This window comes from Chrysochloris asiatica, unplaced genomic scaffold, assembly GCF_000296735.1.
Source record: "Chrysochloris asiatica unplaced genomic scaffold, ChrAsi1.0 scaffold00001, whole genome shotgun sequence".
NCBI lineage: Eukaryota > Metazoa > Chordata > Mammalia > Afrosoricida > Chrysochloridae > Chrysochloris > Chrysochloris asiatica.
In genome coordinates this window covers 30,743,319-30,762,883 of record NW_006408519.1, presented here as the reverse complement: position 1 = coordinate 30,762,883, position 19,565 = coordinate 30,743,319, and the positions used below count along the sequence as shown (strand labels likewise).

The following is a 19,565-nucleotide window of genomic DNA, read 5'->3' as shown; positions in this document are numbered from 1 at the left end:
TTCTGAAGTTAAATGTTAGGTGACCTTAAGGGCTTTTTCTCTGGGTATTCCTATAAACTGGTACTTGGTAAATGGGCTCTGGAAGACTTTTAGGAGTCAAACCAAAAGTTTTCCAGGTACAAATGCTATTTTCAACAGTCGGATCTTTTAAACACTTTACAACTCATAACTTAAGACTTTTGTAAGTAACACACCATTGTGTTACAGATTTCTCCCAGAAGACTTAAGAGGATGTGAGATTTTCAAGGACAGGACATGGCCTGAGTTTTCACTGTGTCTGGGCCCCACAGCAGGTCATCAATCCATGGTGGGTTACTTCATCTCTAGGGTTTGAGAAGAGGTGATCAAGGCTTAGCCATGGCCTAAGGACTTGGAACTTGAAGGAATTCCATCTGTGATTGGAATACTGGTTTGGTCACTCTCTCTTGCAGGTTCCTGAGTTTTCCGTGCATTAATGGGGACACTGCTAAGTGACCCTGCTGTCTTTGAGGCAGGGGACAAAAGGGCCATCAGGAGAGACTGCCATCGCCTTGGTAGGGAACCAATGGAAAGCTCAAGAAAAACAAGAAAGCCCATCCAGATTTGCATGAACAGCTGGCCTTCCTTTGAAAGCCATTTCAGGTTAATCAAAGCCTTCTGCTTCTACGAGCAAGGGGGAGGAGGGGCCCCAGGGAAGAGAGACTCAGACTCAAAGCACTGGGATCAAGTAAGGTTTATAAATAGGAAAATGGAAGGTCATGGAAGAAGCCAAGCAAGGCAAAGGAGAATGGGCAAGCAAGACCATGCTAAGATGTAAATAACTAATGAGACAGAAGCCAGGTTTCTTGGAGACTCTTTGAGGGACATTATGTAACTGTTTGCATCGACCAAGATCACCAAAGCAGTTTGTAGCTGGAAAGAGAAGCTGTGACAGGAATAATAGACGGCTTTGGGGCGTGTATTTGTTGATTCGTTTATTCAGAGCCTCGTGCCTGCCTGAGTCTGTGCTTGGTGTCACGGGAGGCCATGGGGGTTACCTAACCAAACCTGTTGCCATGGATTTGATTCCAACTCACAGCAACCCTAAAGGGCAGAGCAGAACCACTCCACAGGGTTTCCTAGGCTGTCAGCTTTATGGGCCACCACTCGTCTGTCAGTTCGTTGCACTGTGGTGTCTTGCGTGTTGCTATGATGCCAGAAGCTTTGCTGCCAGTGTTTTAAATACCAGTAGGGTCACCCATGGTGAACAATTTTCATCAGAGCTACCAGACTAAAATAGACTGGGAAGAAGGGGGCAGACTATTTCTGAATCATGAGTCACTGAAAACCTTATGAATATTGCCAGCTAGTGTGCTGTGTAGGATAAGCTCTGGACATCAAGGGCTGTTTGAATCACAAGGTCGATGGTTCAAATTCATCAGCCACTCCTTGGAAATCTTTTTCAGGGTTGCTATGGGTTAGAACTGGCTCGAAGGCACTTAACAACAACATAGTACCAGAAAATGAAAACATTATAAATGGTAGCAGAAAACTGTCAAATACAGTGCCAAAAGATGAGCCTCTCAAGTTGGAAGGCTCTCAAAATATGACTAGGAAAGAGTTAGCTCCTCAAAATAGAGTTAGCCATTATGAAGTTAGTAGAGCAAAACGTTCAGGTCCTTCATTTGTTGATGGGGCACAACTCATAATGAGGAGAAATAGCTGTAAACATCCACTAATAATCAGAATCTATTCTGAATCTCGGAAAATTGGAAGTTGTTGAAAATGAAATGGAACACAAAGATTTATATCCTAGCCATTGTTGTTGTTGTTAGGTACCATCAAGTGGGTTCCGACTCATGGAGACCTTATGCACAAATGAATGAAAAGCTGCGTGGTTCTGTGACACCCTCACAATTGTCATTACGCTTGAGCCCACTGCTGCTGACACTGTGCCAATCCATCCCATTGAGGGTCTTCCTCTTTTTCACGGACACTCCACTTTACCAGCCATGATGTCCTTCTCCTGGGACTGGTCCCTCCTGATGACATGTCTGAAGTATGAGCGAGTACTTCTGGCCTTTAAGGAGTATTCTGCCTATATGTCTTCCAAGACAGATTTGTTTGTTCTTCTGGCAGTACATGGTACTTTTAATATTTTTCTCCAACACCTTAATGCATCAATACTTCTATGGTCTTCCTTAATCATTGTCCAACTTTTTAATGCATATGAGGCTATTGGAAATACCATGGCTTGGATCAGGTGCACCTTAGTCCTCAAACTGACATCTTTGCTCTTGAACATTTTAAAGAGATCCTGTGCAGCAGATTTGCCTAATGTGATACATCATTTGATTTATTGACCGATGCTTCCATGAATGTTGATACTGGATCTAAGCAAAATCAAGTCTTAGACATCTTCAATCTTTTCTCCATTTCTCCTGATGTCATTTATTGGTCCAGTTGTGAGGATTTTTGTTTTCTTTACATTGAGGTGCAGTCCATACTGAAGGCTGTAGTCTTTGAAATTCATCAGTAATTATTTTAAGTCTTCTTGGCTTTCAGCAAGCAAGGTTGTATATCTGCATATCACAGATAGGTAATGAGTCGTCTGCCAATCTAATCCTAATGGCAATTCATTTTTTATTTTATTTTATTTTTTTTATGTAATTCACCTTCTTGGATTATTTGTTCCACACACAGATGGAATAAATATGGTGAAAGCATACAACCCTGGCACACACCTTTCCTGATTTTAAGCCATTTAGTGTCCCCTTGTTCTCGATCATTTGCTACCACTTAAATGGTTAAACATCCATCATTTATTTTTGGTACAGTGACCTGTGCTTTCCTTCTATCATCTTTTACTGATTTCTGTATCATTTAATATTTTGCCCAAAGAATCCATCAGTATTGCAAGTTGAGGCTTGAATTCAGTCTGAAATTATCAAGGTGAATTGATAATTACTGGTAATTGGAATGCTAAGGTTGGAAACAAAGAGGGAGGATCAGCAGTTGGAAAATATGGCCTTGAGGATAGAAATGATACAGGAGATGGCATTATAGAATTTTGCAAGATCAATGACTTATTCATTAAAAACAAAAAAACAAAAAAACAACAACAACAACAGCATATATTTTATTTTCTAGCACACAATAAACAATATACTTCTCCAATGCCAACAGTTGTTGTTCCTACTCATAGCGACCCTGTACAGGGTTTCCAAGGCTGTAAATCTTTATGGGAGCAGAATGCCTCATCTTTCTCCCACAGAACAGCTGGTAGTTCCGAAAAGCAGACCTTCAGGTTAGCAGCCTGATTCGTAACCACTACACTACCAGATCTCCTTAATGCCAACAGTAAGTACCCTTTTATCAATTTTTCTCATACAGAATTGGGTATACTGGAAGCAAATTGTTTTTGGTGAGGTTTCTGATGACCAGGAATCAAGACAGAAGCCCAAAAGGCAAGAGACCTTTGTAGCTGACATCCTCAAAACCAAGACACAGCATGTTTTACTTTCAAAGTAAGGAGAAGCATGCTACCAGATCCTTTTACTCATAAAGCATTTTACTGTGGAATGGTCCATGTTGTTATCACGGAATTCTTTTCTACACAGTTCACTTCAAGTGTGATGAGGAACTAACTACCAAACATGCAGTCTTTAATGCACTTTGAAAAATTCAAGGATGAAAAGTAGGACTCTACAACTTATCTTAAAAGAAAGAGCATGTTCCAGGAGTTTTAACTGTTTGAATAAAAGAACACACAAACCAGGCAGAGATGTCCCCAAGGAAGTGATGATGGCCAGGCTTCACTGGTACTTGTCTTTTGTTCCTTCATCTTTTAAGCACTTATCATATTTTCTTTTTATTAGACATTTATTTTTTCACAAAAGCAATCCAAGTGAATAAATAAATGCATTCTCGTTTAATGCCTTTCCCCAAGTTCCTTTAAATAGCAAAAAGTCTCAATGTCTTCTGATCGCCTATTTGGCCACAGTTGCCCCATCTATGGTTTTAAAAACAGACTGGAATGTGGTCTTTCAAAATCATTCTTAAACTATAGCTTATTCTGTTAGATCTTGGGGCACCAATCCTAGTGATATTGTTGATAGTCTTCAAACGGTGAGGATGGTCACTGCATTGAAGGCAACTGGGAGGGATCTTCAGCAAACTGAGGACCATTGGGAAACCGTGCAGAGGCAAATCTTGTCAATAAGATAGCAGTTCCTTCAATGAAAACTAGGAGACTACCACCCATTGCAGTGAACCCAACCATGGCCACTGGACCATTTCTTGCTGCCAGTATGGCCCCTGTTATGACACCACTTGTGATGGAGTTCCAGGGATCTTCTTTCCCTCTGACTTGAACCATATGTTCAATCATGGAAAACAGACCACCCCAAACTGCCAAGCTGCCTCCCAACTGTGGAGCCCTGATTTTAATAGCTGTCTGTAGTTGACTCCCACTGGAGAATTCCAAAAACCTTTGATTGTTTGAAAGATACCATCACCTATGGTACCCATGGTAAAGGCCCCACCACAGTCATCCACGATTCGCCAGGGGCAAGGTTCTCGTGGGTCCTCCTCCATCTTGACTTGAGCTCTCAAATACATTTTTAAACAACGTAAAAGATGTCTATGCACATGGACCTCACCAGATGGAATACACAGAAGTGAAATTGACTATGTCTGAGGTACATCATCATCCAAAACAAGGTCAGGTGCAGACTGTGGAACCGACCATCAATCAATCATATGCCAGTTTAGGCTGCAGCTGAAGAAAATGAAAAATCCATGAGAACCAAAATACAACTTTGAACATATCCCACCTGAATTTAGAGATCTTTTTAAGAACAGATCTGATGCATTAGCCACTAAAGACCAAATACCAGAAGAGTTGGGGCATGATATTAAGAACATCATTCATGAAGAAAACAATAGGTCATTAAGAAGACAAGAAAGAAGGAGAAGACCAAAATGGATGTCAGAATAGATTCTGAAACTAGCTCTCCAGTGTTCATGTTCAGATGCCAAAGCACATGGAAGAAATGAGGATGAAAAAGAGCTGAACAGAAATTTTCACAGGACAGCTCAAGAAGACAAAGTCAAGTAAGTGTTATAATAAAACATGAAAAGACCTCTAGCTAGGAAACCAAAAGAGAAAAACAAACTTGTTATTTCTCAAGCTGAAAGACCTGAAGAAAAAAAAAATCAAACCTTGACTTGCAATAGTAAAGGTTTCTATAGGCAAAATATTGAATGATGCAAAAAACATCAAAAGAAGATGAAAGGGATACACAGAGTCAATGTACCAAAGAGAAATGGTTGATGTTCAATCATTTGAAGAGGTAGCATATAATCAATAACCAAAGGTACTGAAAGAAGTCCAAAATACACTGAAGGCATTGGTGACAAGCAAGGCTCCAGGAATTGATGGAATGCAAATTGAAATCTTTTAACAGACTGATGCAGCACTGGAGGTGCTCATTCATTTATGCCAAGAAATTTGGAATATAGCTCCCTAATCAACTGATTGGAAGAGATCCATACTTGTGCCCTTTCTAAAGAGAGATGACCAAATGGAATGACCCAAGAAAAAATTTGAAGATAATTTAAAAATAGGTGCTGCCAGAAATTCAAGCTGGATTCAGAAAAGGATGGGAACTAAGGGTATCAGTGATGCCAGATGGATCTTGGCTGAAGTAGAGAATACCAGAAAGATGTTTACTTTGTTGACTATGCGTAGGCTTTTGAATGTGTGGATCATGACAAACTATGGATATTTTTATGAAAAAAATGTATATTCCAGAACACTTAATTGTGCTCGTGAGGAACTTGTACTAAGAGACAGTTGTTAGAACAGAACAAGGGGATACTGAATAGCTTAAAACCAGGAAAGGTGTGTATCGTGTTTGTATCCTTTCACCATAGCTATTCAATCTGTATGCTGAGCAAATAATCCTAGAGGTTAGATTATATAAAGAACATGGCATCAGAATTGGAGGAAGACTCATTACCAACTTGTGTTATGCAGATAATATAACATGGGTTGCTGTAAGCAAAAAGGACTTAAAATACTTTCTGATGAAGATCAAAGACTGTTGTCTTCAATATGGATTGCACTTCAGTGTAAAAACAAAACAAAACAAAAATCCTCATAACTGGACCATTAAATAACATGAAAAATGGAGAAAAGATTGAAGTTGTCAAAGACTTTAATTTGTTTGTATCCACAATCAACGCTCATGGAAGCGGTGGTCAAGAGATCAAACTATGTATTGCATTTGGCAAATATTCTGCAAAAGACCTCTTTAAAGAGTTGAAGAGCAAAGATAACAGTTTGAGGACTAAGGTGTGCCTGACCCAAACCATGGTATTTTCAATTGCCTCTTATGCATGTGAAAATTGGGACAATGAATAATAAAGACTGTAGAAGAATTGATGCTTTTGAATTAGCATGTTGGAGAAGAATATTAAAAGTACTATGGACACCAGAAGAACTAACATGTATGGCTTGGAATAAGTGCAGTCAGAATGAGCCATAGAAGTGAGGATGTTGAGACTTCATCTCTCATACATTCAACATGTTATCAGGAAGGACCAATCCCTGGAGAAGGACATCATGTTTGGTAAAATAGACAGTCAGTAAAAAAGAGGAAGAACCCCAAACAGATGGATTGACACAGTAAGGAGCTGTGCATCTCCATCTTCTTGACCCTAGTGACAAGGGAGTGAGCATGTGACCCAGGTCAGCCAATCAGAGTCCTACCCTGGGATTTTTCTGGGAGGAGCTCAGAAAAAGAAGTTCTGAAGTTTTGATGGAAGCCTGGTTTTTGGTGAGAAGACAGATAGTAGAGCAAATTAAAGCAGCACACAAGGAGAAATCAAGTTAAGATACAACATACACATGCACACGCCCCAAGAGGGATAGAGTAACAGGAAGAAAGAGAAATGTGTAATAAAAAGCATTTGAATCCCCGGTTTCAGCTTCTACTTTGTTTCCCCTGTGATTTAGAAACACCAGCTAGTAGCTTTCCTTTTTATTTAACCAGCTCAGATTACGTTTCTGTTACTTACAGTCAAGGATCCTGACTAATATACTCCCCTAGGTAGGAAGGAGACATTTTGGTGTGGCTCTGTAGGAGAAGCACTTGAGTGCTAACCACTACTTTGGCAGTTCAAACCCACCAGTTGCTTCTGGTGTTATACAGGGTTGCTATGAGGGTGCACTACAACTATTCTAGGTAGGAGAGAAAGGGGACTGGCATCAAATACCTACCTTTATTCAAGGCACTTTGCAAATGATCACTTAATTTTTTAAAGCCTGTGTTCCTCGAACTCAAGAGCTCATAAGTGATAGTAAGCAGGGAATGGGCTAGGCAGTGGGGTATAGAGACAATACAGATGAAGACTCTTCTTGTTCTAGGCAGTCCACAGACTTAAACACATTACCACAAATACAGGTGTAAATCATAAATTATGTCAGCATCCTATGGTGTCTCTGGTGGCCTGGCCGGGGCATATGGAGACCTCCTCTAATGAGGTTTACCTGTATCACAGGATTTAATGCTCAGTGCCTTACCACTCTGGTGATGATGAAAAATGTGTCCAAAGAAAGCAAGGGAGCATGCCCAGAAAGCTCAGACCAGAGCTGTCTAAATCCTATCACTCCCAGACCTTGCATGGAAGAGGCATCTCTCAGATCAGAACATCTCTTCCCTCTTATTACAACAGCATCTCAAGGAACAGAGAGGAAGACTGAGTATATGTACTAATGCAGGGCCATGCCATACAATGGTGGTCATCTTTCTCTTGGGTGATTTATCCTGATTACGACAAGACAAATGCTGTGTCTTATTGCTGTTGGTTCATGGCCTTTAGAATCACTTTCTTAAAGGATCTTAGAGCCATGGAGATATCAAGATTGGCAACAGTGAATGACATTGCTGTTTGAAAGATCTCTAACATTCTGACCAAAGGAATGAAGTGGGAAGCTGGTAGGAAAAGAAGATGGGGCTGATCTCAGAGGGCCTTCTGTGAGTTTGACCAATAATCTCTTTGAAGACCGGGTAATTCCATTCCTTTAAACTCGTCTCTCTCAAGATATAGGATGCACATCCCTAGTTCAACTCACGATGGTTTAGATCATCTACAGGCAAGGCATGAAGCAACACTGAATTAGAGTAAGGGAGCAATTTCCTTTTCAATTTTCTCTCAGTCCTTTCTGTTATCCCCAGAGAAAATAGGCCTCTAGTACAGCGTCTCCAACAGCAACACTTTCTAGTTAGAATCTAATGATACTGGTGAGTTTTCATAATCATCATTTTCAGTCACCTTCAGTTGCTGCAAGAATTCTGGTCATAGGGAAAAAAATTCCCCAAATATATTTTTCCATTTATGATAATTATATAAACTTTCTTTTTACTATAATATTATTTAAGTTAAAAAGTGACTAGATTTAAAATGATAGTAAATAATACTAAGGGTTGTTGTTGTTGTGTCAGGTGCCATCGAGTTGGAACCGACTCATAGCGACCCCATGCACAGCAGAACGAAACAATGTCCAATCCTGGGCCAACCTCACTACTGCTGCCACACTTGAGTCCATCAATGATGCCACCTGGCTGATCAATCTCATTAGGGGTCTTCCTCTTTTTCTCTGACCCTCCACCTTACCCAGCATGACATCCTTGTCCAGTGACTGTTCCCTCCAGACAATAATGTAGATATGACACAAATCATGAAGATGGAACAAAATACCAGAGTTCTTAAAGATAATGGAATGTTCCCACCAACTTTTCTGAAGCCCCCTTGTAATGGAAGCTGAGGAGAGACTGTTAGGGGAAAGAATTTGACAATGAATGAGCAGAGGATGTACAAGTTGGGTCTTATCTTACAAAGATGCACATTTTGGGAGGAGAAGAAGTAATTCTCCTCGGTTCTCAGGAGCTGAGGCAGGAGAGAAGAAATGGATATTGGGGTGGGGGGAAAGGTAGAAAGAGAAAAGGGCAGTGAAGTGGTTGTCAAGGCAGGAGTGGAGCTATTTGCAAGACATTTGGGAGAGATTAAGGATGTCATAGAAGTACAGTCAGGAAGCCAGGATGGCCAGACTTCGTCTCTTATACTTCGGGTATACTATGGGGAGGGACCAGTCCCTGGAGAAGGATATCATATTTGATAAAGTGGAGGGTTGGAGAAAAAGAGGAAAACTCCTACCCAACAAGATGGATTGGCGTAGTGGAGGCAGTGATGGGCTCAGGCGTGGCAACGGGTTGTGAGTTTGGCCCAGGACTGAGTAGTGTTTCATTCTGTTGTGCACAGGGTCACAATGAGTCAGTATTGACTAGATGGCACCTAACAACAACAATAACAACAAGGATATCATGGTTGTTAAAGTTCCAGTTGTTAAGGATATCATGGTTGTTAAAGATTGGCGCAGTGGCTCAGACAGTGACCACTCAGAGACTAGTGCAGAAGCGGGCAGCGTTTCTGTTGTACACATGGTCACTCTGAGTTGAAACCAACTAGAAAACTACCAGCCGCTCCGCGGGAGAAAGATGAGGCTTTCTACTCCCGTAAAGATTTACACCCTTGGAAACCCTGTACAGGGTCGCTATGGGTCGGACCCGACTTGATGGCACTTAACAACAACAACAAAGAAGGTACTTAACAACAGTAGCAAGGACACTGAGTCCATGTGTCCCAGGGCCTGTGTCCTAGTGTCTGTCCTGGGAAAGAGGGAGAAAACCTGGGTAGCAGTTTGGTGGGCGATTCTGCTGTTTTGCCCTGAGGTGACTCTGGCAGACTTTCAGGAGGAGGTGGGCCCTGGCGATGCTCTGCGATGGAGAAGGGGAAACATCCCGAGTTTCTACTTGGAGTGTCTGTCACATCCTATCTCAGAAGTGATGGCTGCTGTATGGAGAGGTGAGATCTGAGACAGTCCGTGACCCTGAGTTTTCACTTGAAAACTTGTGCCAAGTCTGTGACATTTCAATTTGGCCTGATAGGGTTTTATAGACTGTAATCTTTATAAAGCAGATCACCTATGTAGCTTCTCCTATGTATCTTCTAGGTGGGTTCGAACCAGCCTTTCATTCAGTAACCAAGTGCTTCATTGTTGCACCACCAGAGCTCTAGTTAATTCACATCTGGTTCTAACGACAGTGCCTCACCTTTTTTAAAGCTTCCTATTATTTAAAGATGTTGTTGTCAAGTGCCGTTGAGTCAATTCCGACCCATAGTGACCCTGTATAGTTTTCAAGGAGCAGCTGGTGAGCTTGAACCGCCGACCTTGCAGTTCAAATGGCTTTGCAGTCTGGTGCATTAATGCAGAGCACCACATTATTTAAATACACATACAAGTAATTCCTTCACTTATAATTATTATAATTCCCAGATGGGAAAACAGAGACACTGAGAGGTTAAGTACATTGCTCAAGGTCACTCGGACATTAAATGGTAGAGCCAGAATTTATAAGCAGCCTGTGTTGATCACCTGTGTCATTCTGCCTCTGTGTGTGTGTGTGTGTGTGTGTGTGTGTGTGTGCCTGTCCTTAAAGAACAATGTTGTGGAGAGAAAAGAGAGCAGACACGAGCTGTTTGAAATGGAAATTTTTGTTAAAAAGAGTGGCAAGATCTGATTGCAATAACATTTTAAATTCCCATTTTTCTCCTTAAACAAGATAATGCAAGTCAATCAATATTAATGAATTTTTTCCCCCTCAGACCATGTTCTGAAAATAAACTGATGAGACTAAAGCTTTCATTGCTAATGTGACAAACTTGTGGAAAGTGGTCCAGTGAGAACCAGGAGCCGCTTTGATGGATGGGAGGAGGGAACAGTCTAAGACTGGATTTCCGATTCTGGTCATTAGATGAGCAGTATAGGTCTCATCTGGGAGCAAGTCAGCAATGCAGAGTCTTAGGCCTCATCCCAGACCTACTGAATCAGAATCTCCATGCTAACAAGTTCCCCAGGTGTTTCATATGCACATAATAATTTAGAATTATTTTAATTGCTGTTGTTAAGTGCTGTCAAGTCAGCTCCGACTCACAATGACCCTGTATAGGGATTCCAAGGAGCAACTGGTGGGTTTGAACTGCAGACATTGTGGTTCAAACCAAACTATCCATACTTGTTACTGATGTTTTCTCCTACCCCCAGAAATTCTGAGGTAAGGGGTTTGGAGTTTTGCTTGAGTATTAAGATTTTGTCAAAGTTTTGCAGGGGATTCTACCGTGCAGCAAAATGTGAGAGCTGTGGTTCTAAGGAGAAAGAACTTTGGTGCTGCAGTGGGATAAGCATTGATTTTCTAGCCACAGGTTGGCAGTTCAAGTCCACCAGCTGCTCCCAGGGAGAAAGATGAGGCTTTCTGCTCCTGTAAAGATTTGCATCCTTGGAAACCCTACAGAGCAGTTCTATGCTTGTCTATAGTGTTGCAATGAGGTGGAATCGACTCTTGGGCAGTGGGTTTGACTTTGGGGTTTTGTTTCTAAGGAGACAGACACCCAGAAAAGAGATGGAGCAGCTATAGTTGTCCTCTGTTTGAGAAACCATCTTCAGACTCTACCTGAGTGCTCTGAATTTAACTGGACGGAGGCACTGGTATAAGAGGAACTACTGAAATGCCTTCTGCCACTAGCATGGCCATCTGGCAGAATGCCCGACCCATAGAAATACCTTCCATTGGACGGGGGCAGAGATTATGAGTGGATGAACGGAGGGTCACTCCTCCCTTCTACTTCTGCCTTTGTCCACCAAACCCAGTCAACATTGTTGTTAAGTGCCACAGAATTGGTTCTGACTCATAGTAACCCTGTATAGAGAGGGTTTCAGAGGAGCAGCTGCCAACCTTGTGCTTAGCAATCCACACTAGCACTCCAGCCCTGTCAATAGATCCAATATTAGATTTGTAAATGTTTCCTACTGACATCTCAGTTTGGTTGACCCTTGTATGTTAGACAAAGTTTAGATAAGTTCTATGCTCAGAACCTTAGGGCTTCTAACTGGTTTATTCTGGTTCAAACCTCTGTAAGAATTTCCAACTCAGATATACTGAATCCGAATCTACATTTTAGCAAGGGCATAGATTCAGCTGGGGATTTTGATATTAAAAAATGTAGATTCTGGTTTATTATATCTGGGCTGGTGTTGTTGTTAAGTGTCATGGAGTCTGTTTGAACTCGTAGTGACCCTGTAGAGGGTTTCCTAGGAGCTCCTGGTGAGTTTGAACTGCCAACCTAGTGGTGTAAACTGACCTTGCAGTCCAGTGCTTATCCTATAGCGCCATACCAGGAACTCAACAGAGGGTTGTGTCTGCTGAGAAAACCGGATTTCCACATGCGGAAAAATGAACTATGATCCATACTTCACACCAAACACAAAAACAAATTCAGTAGGAGAAATGAAGCCTTCATCCATGCTATAGTATGGATGGAGCTTGAAGACATTATGCTGCGTGAAATACATCAATCATCAAAGGACAAATATTATATGACCTCACTTATATAAAAAGACAGGAAAAGGCAAATGTGTAGAGACCAACGTTGATTAGTAGTTACCAGGGGTGGGAAGAATCGGGAAGGCCCTGAAGTGCTTGGCTGTTAACCAGACAATTGACAACCGAGACCCATCAATCCGTTCTGTGGGAGAGAGATCTGAAAAGCTGCTTCCATGAAAATTCCAACCTAGAAAACTCATTGGGGGCAATTCTCCTCTTACACATGGGGTCACTGTGAGTCAAGCTGGATTCAACAGTACCTAACAACAACAATGAGAGCCTACAGTACAGGCAGCTATTATGCCAATTTTACAGAAATTGCTGCTGAGACTCAGAGGAGCTCAGTAACTTGCCTGAAGTTGAACAGCTAGTAAAGACTAAAGCTTGCTTTCCCACCCAGGCTTATGACTGTCCCCCAAATCCAAACTTCCTCTCCTGCTCAGACTACACTTTCCACTGAGAAGTAACATGCCAGGGTTCTAAGAAGGTTCAGGTGTAATTCTGGAACAATGAGGTGGTAATTCTCAAAAGAGGTCAAAGCAGACAGAGCTGGGTAAAGAGATCATATGGAAGCATCCTTCAGTCTGGGCAACATGAGTCGTATCCCACTCCACGGCACATAACAACAACAACAACAACAACAAGCTGTGACTTTACTTAGGTGAATCATCTTTTTGGGACAAGGAAATGTCCTTGTGGTGCCAACACAGCACATTTGAACAGATCCCATGGAGCCCCATTGATCAAACTCTCCATTGCTTTGTGCCATTAACATGTAACTGATGTTAATGCCAAAGGGGCGCTCAGTGATGATGAAAGGACAGCATTCCAGAGAAAACTGCAAGTAAGTGTGCTCTGCTTCAATGTTGCAGTCACCATGCTTTGTGAATAGGTAGGACCAGTATTCAAGGAACCAAGGCCAAGTGCCACAACTGTACTGCCTGAGGCAGACACTATCTATCCCTCCTTTTCCCAGGGGAGTGAATACAATACCTCCAATTTAGAGATGGGAACATTCCATGAATGTGCTGAATTTTCCGTCAAAGGTAGGGAGATTGCAGCTGCCTTACCCTTAGGGAGATACTTTGAGTTATCCCAACTATGAAAGAGGCAACCATTGTTCTCAGATGTCAGCTGGGCCTTAGTGTAGGCCTCATTGGATTGTGGGAGAGAAAGCAAGAATAAGACTTTCTGTTCCAGGGCAATGAGTGGATTGACATTTCTCACCATTGTTTCTAAGCTGTTATGAAAAATTCAGTGATATGTGACAATGAAGAGAAATGAACACCACAGAGGGAAGGAGTTTGGGCTCTATCCTCAAGCCAGGCTTCATTCCAGTTCGACACCTTAATGAGACATTGCATTTACACCTCAGATATAAGAGGGGGCTTTGAGAAGTTTGGGATCAAGTTCTATTTTCTTAATGATATTTTCTCATGAACTCTCTAAAACCCCCTAGTACTGAATCAAAGATATTTGAGCAAGATCTTATGTGTGTATATAAGAATCACTGAGGATCTGTCAGATCACCTGGGGCATATCTGAGGTGGTTGTTGTTGTTGTTATGTGCCGTGGAGTTGGTTCCGACTCATAGCGACCCTGTACAGGGTTTCTGAGGCTATAAATCTTTACGGGAGCAGAAAGCCTCATCTTTCTCCAGCGGAACAGCTGGTAGTTTCGTACTGCTGACCGTGAGGTTCGCAGCCTGATTCATAACCACTACACTGTAGAAATGCAAATTCTCATCCAGTGGAGGAATTGGGATGAACCGAGTTCAAAGCCCTGCTTCAAACTTGTCTGGAGTTTGGGCTCTGGGTATAATTTAATTGCCTGATAACTGTTGGCATCTTTATCTTTACTGTCCCTACCTCCCCTCTGGGGGTAAGAGGACACAGCAAGTCTAGATGAGAAGGAAGAAGGAGGCCCTAAGTTAGAGGAAAGGAATAGGGTGAAGAAGATGTGTGTTCAAGGCTTATATATAACAGGGCTCTGAGGTTGGCATCAGGAACATTGGGATACAGTAAACATTGGCCAGGTTTTCAGTTGCAGACAATACAGTCAACTCTTTTTTTTTTCAACAAGAGTGAGGCTTTATTAGTCGATTTTGCAAAATCGGGTGCCCAGCCAAGAAGACAAGATGGGCAGGCACACCTTGCCACTATTGTACAAGTGTTTTTATTTCCTAGCTCAAAACTCCTCCCCCTCCCCCACCTCATTGGCTGAGTACTATGCGGTGAACAGTCTTCTTGGATGTTGTCTATTTCCTTTTAACAGTTGCATTCTTTTTTTTTAAATAAATGTTTTATTGTGAATTATGTGATAGTTTACATGGGAGAACATTAGTTTTACATTCATTCTATCATATATCATTTCATTGCCATGGTTACAATCCCCTCCATGCATCATCAACCAACCAAAGGGTATACCCTGCAAGCCTGCCCCCCTCTCCTCACACCCCCCCTCCGGTCATCAACACATAGTCCCTCTCCCTCTTTGGATATCAAGACCCCAGATGCTCCATCTCTCAACGTCCTCGTCAGTGCCTCCATCTCAGGCATCACTGCTTCTCTGGGTAGGGTCCTGCTCTCTGCTCTTTCCCTTGATGGTCCCAGGGACCTCCGCTCCTAGACTGAAAAGTTAATCACTCCCCTCCTTGCTATAAAACATCTTCCTTTACATTTCCAACCCTCACAATCAGTTCTGATAACAATTATTCACCATTGTATCACAAGAGACCTATCTGCATTTCATTTCATCAGCCCTGTCTAGACAGATTGGATACTACTCAGTGGAGATTCTGCCTTGCTCCACGTCCTCTGGATATAGGTTCCCTCTTGAGAGCTTGTAAGCCAGTCACTTCTTGCCTTTGTAGCCCCCCCACCCCCACCCCATTTTGGGTAGCCAATGTCCAAGTTGCCCATCCCTGTCTACTCTGTGTGTAGAGGGGGTGGGAATGATTTTTGCAGTAAGGATTTTTTCCCCCTCTTTTGAGCTACTGCATCCATAGGTGTAGGTCAAGTTCATCAAATTGTATCAGATTACTCTTTTTTTCCTCTTCTTTCTTCTTCTGGTTGAGCTCTGATCATCCAGTCATTGAAGTCAGGTCAAGTGGGTATTATCTGCAAGTGTGGGTGTTCTTGCGCATATCCCCTCTCTTCTTATCAGCTGGACGCTTCACTCTCCACTGTAGTCCTCTGTGGCTGTGTCACTGACTCTGGGCCCAAGAATCCCCAGGTCTTGCCACACTGCTGGCCGACCAGGTCTCCACCTGGGTTCACAGGAGTCTTGTAAGAGGGTTTGCACTAAGGGGACACGACCACTTGCCTTGATGTCTCCTGGGCAAGCAACTTGTTTGTTCTTGTAGTAACAGTCGGTCTGCCTCTATTGTTTTGTATTTTTCCTGTAGGTTTTTCTTTCAAGAAGTATCTTCTGTTCTAGCCGCTCCAGGCTAGTGTGCTCTTCCTTTCAAGTGGAAAATTCCCATCTCTGAAGATCTGGATGTGGTTCAGGCTTCCACCTATAGTCTTATGTAATGCAGAGGCTCCACAGGAAGCCTCCTTCACTGGGCACATTGTAGCCCCATTTTAGGTATTATAATCAGTTATAGGCAGAAGATGGACTTACAAGCTTTCTATGGTGATGTTTCTGGCTATTCCTTTCTCTCCGCCTCCAGTATCTATTTTATAATATAATGCAAAGAAAACCAAGATTCAAAAGACAGCCAAGATTCTTAACATTATTCCTCCCCCACCCCCATTTCCCCATTCCAACCATGTCTCAATCTCTGTATCCCAGACCCCTGTTGTTCCAAGGTTGTGCATACATCATTATTTACCTCTGTCCCATTTAGCCCATTCAAACCTGCCTAATTGTTCTCCCATCTGCTTTGTTGTTTCATGCCCCTCTCCCTTCTTGTATATTGCCCGCCTTCCCAGCACCCAAACTATCCTATATCCATTTCTTGCCCTGTGCTCCACCTTCCCCTCCCTCCCCTCACCCTACCCCTACATCCCAGCAACTAGCAAAGAACCACTTTAGTGGATTAGTATGGGTTCTTTTACTTAGTCTTTTACAGAAGTGATCCTATGCAGTATTTCTCCTTTTGTGACTGACTAATTTCACTCAACATAATGTCCTCAAGGTTCATCCATGTTAGGTGGTGGCATGCAGCTTCCTTGTTATTTTTCAAGGCAACATAATATTCCACTGTGTGTATGTACCACAGTTTGTTTATCCATTCTTCAGTTGATGGGCACTTTGGTTGTCTCCATCTTTTTGCTATTGTAAATACTGCTGCTATGAACATTGGTGTGCATATATATACACGTGTTATGGCTCGTATTTCTTGTGGGTAAATACCAAGTATAGGAATTGCTGGATCATAAGGTATTTCTAATTTCAACTTTCTGAGGAAGCGCCATATTGCTTTCCAGAGAGGTTGGACCATTTTGCAGTCCCACCAGCAATGCAAGAGTGTCCCAGTCTCACTACATATCTACCAGCATTTATTGTTCTCTACATTTTTGATCTTTGCTGTTATTGTTGGTGTGAGATGATATCTCATTGTTGTTTTGATTTGCATCTCTCTAATGGCTAGTGATCGTGACCATTTTTTCATGTTTGTTGACTGCCCGATCTCTTCCTTGGTGAAGAGATGTCCTGTGCCCATTTTTAATTGGGTTATTCATCTTTTTCTTGTAGAGGTGTTGTTGTTTCCTATATATTTTAGAAATGAATCACTTGTCTGACGTGTTACAATCAACTCTTGCTATTTTAAGCAAGATGGAAATTTAATGGCAGGCATTTCATTGTTATTGTTGTTGTGGTTGTTAAGTGCCTTCAAGTTGGTTCCTACTCACAGTGACTCCGTGTGGGGTTCCTGAGGAGTGAGTGTCTGATTAGTTCAAACCACTGACTTTATGGTTTAAACCAACCTTGCAGTCTAGTGTCCTACAACACCACACCAGGACTCCAAAAGGTATTAGGTAGAACACAAAATCTTGGGAGAACTCTGAGGCTACAGAGCAAGGATCCGTGTCTGCCCTTGGCACAGGAACTGCCACGGTAACAACACCAGTATGGTCCCACCATCACTGGACACTGGCAGCACTAGGGAGCTGACCCCAGGATGTCTCTCACTATACCTCTGGCAGCCCACTGGCTTCCCCAGCATAAAGTTCCTTCTTCCATGACCACTGCTAAAACCAGCCTCTATCTGATTGGTGTGACTTACGTCACATGTGGAGACCCAGGGAGTGCAGCAAAACAGCAGGCTGGAGGTTCTAGCCCACTCAGCTACCTCTTGGAAGAACGGTCTGGTAACCTACTTGTGAAAAAATAAGTCATTGAAAACCATAGGGAGCACAGTGCTTCTCTGACACTCGTGGACGTGATTATGAGTTGGAATCAACTCAATGTCAACAAGGTGTTTTAATTTTTAGGTCACATGAATGCAATGCAACTGCAAAGGACTCTGGGAATGTAACATGTTTGGGCTTTTATGTTGAAATAGCAAAATTCATAAAGTGAAAATGACCTAAGGGTAGACAAGGAATACAGAGAGTTGGAGCGACACATTTCTGCAGAATAGGTTTCAGGTGAACTTCCAGACTACAGTGAAGTAAGAAGAAAGGCCTGGCAATCGAGTTCTGAAACCAGTCAGTGCTTTTGTGACTCATGAATTACAATAAGTCCAATCCTATTCGTATATTGCGTAGCCATGATCTAGAGGCAACCCAACGGCAGCTAACAAGAGACAGGGGTTCTGACAATGGCAGTACAACAAAAACCAAATGTCTCTCCCCAGATATTTACTGCTTGCACCATTTTAATAGCTCCAGATGAAACATCTTGGTGAAACTAGTGTATTTTTAAGACATTGGGTACCAGTTATCCTGGGATATTCTCATACACCAGCACAGGGAGCCCCCTATATGCCAGAGTCTAGACAACTCCAGTTAAATGTGATTTAATTCAGTCAATGTGAAATGGAGCTGAGAGGAAGCTGAGAACTGCTCTAAGAAAGCCCTCTCACCTTCTATCCAGCTCAGCCCCCTTCCTCCCCCCACCCTCCCGCCTGCACTCACACTACGTGACTGTCATCATTGTCCAACTCTAATAAAAGCTCATTATAATCGTGCTCCCGCTAATTGTGGCATGCAACAGAAGCCCAGGATTAAAATAGGCCAGGGCTGGCTGTAGGTGTGTATGTGTGTGCTTCTATTCATGTATGTAATTATAGAACAACAATTCTGTAGTGTTCTCAATCCATTTACTGTGATGACAATTACCCATTACTGATGGGTGACAGATGCTCCTTTAGGAAACTGGTCCAAGCATTCCCAAGTAATGAAAAAGCATGTTTGAAGGACAGAGGAAAGCTGCTCTCCGCTTCTCTAGCCTCTGTTGCTTTTGGGCTTGCTGGGACCCTGGGTCCAGCCCACTGCTACAGGCCAATGATGTGCTGCAGCCTGCCATGTCTAGCCTACCTCGGGATCTATTCAAGTCTTCATCCTCAGCTTTTCCCACTTCACTTCATACTACCTAGAAATGTCACAATAGTAACCTCACCAGCACCCGCGATCCCCAACAATCTCCCAATAAACCCTCTGCCGTCAAGTAATATAGAAAAGATAGAACTTCCCCATAGGGTTTCCAAGGCTTTCATCTTTACGGGAGCAAACTGTTACATTGTTCTCCAGAGGACCAATGGGTGGATTTGAACTACCAGTCTTGAGGTTAGCAGCCAAGTGCTTAACCCCTGTGCCACCTTTACACATGTAAAATCGTTTATAAAATGTTATGTCTTGCAAGTAATCAAATAGAGATTAAGTTCTGAAGTTGTTGTTAAGTGCTGTTGAGTTGATTCCAACCCATAGTGACCCTGTATAGGGTTTCCAAAGAGCTGCTGATGAGCTTGAACCACTGACCTTGCAGTTCAAATGACTTTGCAGTCTGACGCATTAGCCCACAGCGCCACACCTGGACTCCTAAGTTCTGAAGAGTGACGTATGATTTTTAGCTGACTGGATTGCCAATATTTCAAAATCAAACTCGTTGATACTGAGGTACTGCTGATTGTTGCAGCCATCCTTTGGCGAG

At 42.4% G+C, this 19,565-nt stretch overlaps 1 pseudogene; it reads right to left on the bottom strand.

Moving 5' to 3' along the window:
* Window positions 1–4,057: 4,057 nt before the first annotated feature.
* LOC102835603 lies at window positions 4,058–4,554 on the bottom strand (annotated as a pseudogene).
* Window positions 4,555–19,565: the final 15,011 nt, after the last annotated feature.